This window comes from Eumetopias jubatus, unplaced genomic scaffold (assembly GCF_037043125.1).
Source record: "Eumetopias jubatus isolate StellerSeaLion01/CBP00866 unplaced genomic scaffold, mEumJub1_p1.0 scaffold_11, whole genome shotgun sequence".
Classification (NCBI taxonomy): Eukaryota; Metazoa; Chordata; class Mammalia; order Carnivora; family Otariidae; genus Eumetopias; species Eumetopias jubatus.
The window spans coordinates 44823841-44828255 of record NW_028274817.1 but is presented as its reverse complement, the minus strand read 5'-3'; the positions used below and the strand labels follow the sequence as shown (position 1 = coordinate 44828255).

Sequence of the window (4415 nt, the reverse complement as noted above, 5' to 3'; positions counted from 1 at the left end):
ATTTGTATGTGACTGTTTACAGCAGCCGTATTCCCAACAGCCTAAAAGTAGAAACAATTCAAATGTCTTTCAGCTGGTAAATAAACAGAAGTGGTATATCCGTACAGTAGAATATTACTCAGCAATAAATAATAGAATGAAGTACCAATATATGTTGCAACATGGATGAAACTCAAAAACATTTTGCCCAGTGAAAGAAATACAAAAGAGTACACGTTGTATGCTTCCATTTATATTAAATGTCTAGAAAAGGCAAATGTGTAGAATAGTTCAGTGTTTGCCAGGGGCTGGGGGTGTTATTGCAGAGCGACTGTAGTTGGGGGAGGGTAGTGATGAATTGTTCTAAAATTAGATTGTGATGTTAGTTGCACAACTCAGTAAATATATTAAAATCATTGAATTGGGTGATGTCAGGGTCAGTAGCATAGCAGGGAACTCCAAGGCCTTATCCCTCCACAGAAACACCCATTGGGTTGAAATGTTTGGGGGGCTGGGGAGATTGACAGAATGAATGATTCACCATAAATCTTTTGATATATTTTGATTTCTGAATCTTACAGATGTATTACTGCTTCTAAAACTTAACGCAAACAAATTCATTTTTTCAGGGAAGTAAAAAAGCACAAGTGATCCTTTTAAGAAACCTAACTGTGACCTATATAAAAGTAAAGAGAGCAGCCAGTTTGTGATACATATGAGGATTGGGACCTGTGTGTTCAGTGAACACCAAGGGTGAAATAAGTAATTCAGGGCTGGATGCAACAGAGAAGAATAGGACTCTGGGTCTGAACACCAGCAAGGGACATGCAAACACCACCCATAAGCCCGTCATTTTTTAATAAAATAGAGATTCATCCCACAGTACCACTGCTTAAATGAAATAATCTATGTAATGTGGATTACATAGCTCAAGGAATTGAGACGACAGCAGAGCAGAAAATATGCAGAGTTTATCCCCTTCTAAAGTCAGATGATTCTAGCCCTATCACTTACCAGCTGTGCTGTCCCAAAAAATGACGCTACTCTGAACCCAATTTCTCATATTTAAAGTAGGGAGGATCCATACTTCACAAGGTTGATGTGACAACAACACAACGTCTGGAAAGCATCTGAAATAGTACCTCAAATATAGCATGCACTTATAACACTGGGTGTTCCAAAAAGGAGAAAAACTGATGGATTTAACTTTGAGTGAGACTAAAAACGGACTTCTTTAGTCCTCTTATATGTGTTAGATTGGCAGTGTGTAACAGAATAGCAACGTACACACACACCTGTAAGGTCTGAGACAAATCAGAAAGAGAAGAGGTCCTCAAAACAGGCAGAGAAGGAAATAAAGGGAAAAGACTAAATTTGACTAAACAGAGTAAAGGGTCAATAGCTAGTTTCCTGTAAACTGAACTCAAAGAACCACAATCCTCATTCTTAAGGAAGTATTGAAGCACAGTCATGGGGAGACGTGGATGTAATGATTGCTTACCTTAACTTCGTTATATTTTTCTAAATGCTTCAAAGCCATCTGCTGGCTTTAAAAAAACTATCCATGTGTCTTTGAATATAAGATACAAAGCCTGTAAATTTTTAACTTTTGTCTTTGTAACCCACACATGGCAGAGAAGAAACACAATATTTTGAGTGTTTTTCTCAGATAGATAGCCCTAGGGACTACATGGGTGATGATTTCATCTGGTTAAATAGAGAATGGACTGAGAAAGAGGCAGAGTTTTGAAAGGGGAACATAAAAAAGAAAATCATACAAATACACGTCTATGCTTTCCTTTAGAAATCTTTTTGGTTTTTTTTTGTTTTTTTGTTTTTGTTTTTGTTTTTAACTGGGATGTAATTTCTTTCTACACATAGCCAGGAAGATTAAAAAAAAAAAAAAAAAAAGGCTAAATCTTCACCACATTCTGAAGGGAACAATCCAGAGGCCACAGTGAGGTCAGGAACAGGCTGATTTGGGGATACAGTGGGTGTGCACATTAAGTGGCCATTCAGTCTGGAATAAGATAATGGTTAAGTTGGGGGGCTCAGCAGCTGTCTGGGTGTTCAAACGCCTCAGTCCCTTCTCTAAACGTTACCTGCCCTGGGCTTGGGGTGGGCTGTGCCATACTCTCTCTACATTCTTTCTAAGTGAATTTATCCAGTCACAGTGCTTCCCATGTGTATATTCCCAAGCTTGACTTCCTATCTGAGCTCCAGATTCATTTTTTTCCAGCTACCTGCATGATAGTTCTATTTGGATATCTAACAGGCATCTCAGATTTTACGTGATACGACTTTCCCACTCTTCCAACCCAGATGTGCCTCTGGCAAAAGTCCCTAAATTAATAAGTAGCACTACTGTCAACCCAGGTGTCCAAGTCCAAACATCAGAACGTAGATTATTTTCATTTCTCCTTCTTCACCTCTGGTCCATGAGCCAACCTTGTTGACTCATCCAAGTCCAGCTAGTCCAATGTGTCTCATCCTCCATTTGTGAGCCTCCTCCCCAATTCAGCCACCAACATCTCTCATTGGACCAACTATAGTATCTCCTGACTGGCCTCCCAGCTTCAGCTCTTCCCCACCCCCTACATTCTTCAAAGCAGCCAGACTCACTGACTTAACATTCAAGGGGATTTATTGTACTTCATATTCAGTATCACAGATTTGAGTTTCAGCCTTGACCATGTATTCTTCAGCTCTTCTAATAAGGTAATTTTGGTTTTCTGGTACCACATTACTTTACTGGAAGAAAGGGCACAATTGAAGAAAAAAATATATTTAGATGTTTTGTAAGGGCAGTATGCATGTCCAGCATGGTGACTTACGAACTCACTCCCCTGTCTGTGGGAAAGGGAGCTGAGGCTCAGTTACACTGTCACTTTCGCCCAGGGTAGCTTGTCAAAGAGATACTCTGCCAAGCTGGCTTCTGGTGTCTCCATCATGCTTACCCAGTTAACAAAATTTAACATTTGCATATATCAGTAAACTAAAAGTTTTCAAGTAAAATTTAAGAACCCTTTATTTTAATGCCTGCCCGATCCCATTCCCTCCACTTTCTCCAGAGGCAACCCCAACTGTGACTGTCAGGTCATGTTTTTATACTTTTACCATGCACTGGCTCCCACATTCACCAGGGCTCCACCTCACCCCACCCCACCCCATTCCACCCCGCCCCCATATGCCTGCATCATTTATAAAGGGAAGTTTGATTTTGTGTTTTCCAGGATCCATAGAATACCTTCTCCCTCCATCTCTGGAGATCCTGAGCTGTGTGTGGTTGGGGCATGGGTGGGTGGAGGGACTGCTGGAAAGGTGAGAGATTTGCACACGAATCAACCAGAGAACTTTAACAAATAATTTTATTGGAAGAAATGGCAAAACTGGAAGAAAAAAAACTGGAATGTTTTGCAAAGGCAATACTGCAATATGCATGCTCGGCATGGTGATCAGGGAAAGTCACCATGCACCCTGTGGCTATAGGGGAAACAGTCCCAACTCAGTTCTTTTTGTCGCTGTCGCCCAGGGTGAGCTTGTCAAAGAGGTACTCTGCCATGCCAGCTTCCGGGGCCCCCATCTTGCTCAGGTTGGTGACATAGCCCCCCAGCTCTTTGATGGACTTGACTTGCTCGTGCAGGTAGTGGCTCTCGAGGAAGTCGCACAGGTGGGCGTCGCTCTTGTCGGTGGCCAGCTGGTGCAGGTCGAGCAGGCTCTGGTTCACGCTCTTCTCCAGGTGCAGGGCGCACTCCATGGCCTTCAGGCCGCTCTCCCAGTCGTCGCGGTCTGGCTTCTTGATGTCGCGGAGGCGGATGCGGCCCCCGCGCTGGTTCTGCAGCTGCATCAGCTTCTCGGCATGCTCGGTCTCCTCGCGGGACTGGCGCAGGAAGAACCGGGCGAAGTTCTTCAAGGCCACGTCGTCGCGGTCGAAGTAGAAGGCCATGGACAGGTACACGTAGGAGGCGTAGAGCTCCAGGTTGATCTGGCTGTTGATGGCGGCCTCGCAGTCGGGGTGGTAGTTCTGGCGCACTTGTGAGAGCGGCGAGGTGGCCATGGCTGGCGGCCCGGGCATCAAGGCGAAGGTGGTGCGGAAGCGAGGGCTGCGGGGCCAAAGGCGGTGGCGGCGTGTCCTCGGCGCCTTTTCAGGGTGGGCGACGAGGGAGGCAGGAGGCGAGCAGGCAGGCTCCCGGGCTAGCGGCTCACGAGCTCTGGGCTGGAACCGGAAGGTGGGTCCGTTCCCCGGGAGTTGGGGGTGGGGCGAGGATCCGTTAGCAGGTCATTGGGGTCAGAGGGGAGGGTGCCCTGGGCTCTGGTGGGGCTAGGGGGGCGTGACTGGGCGGGGCTGGGGGCGGGGCGGAGTATCTAAATGGTTGTTGAATTAATGCACAAATTGTTATAGATACCTAGACTGGTCTTATGTTTGTCACTATGAG

At 45.3% G+C, this 4415-nt stretch overlaps 1 pseudogene; it reads right to left on the bottom strand.

The window, feature by feature from the left end:
• Positions 1–3484: 3484 nt before the first annotated feature.
• On the bottom strand, positions 3485–4039 carry LOC148163051 (ferritin heavy chain pseudogene; annotated as a pseudogene).
• Positions 4040–4415: the final 376 nt, after the last annotated feature.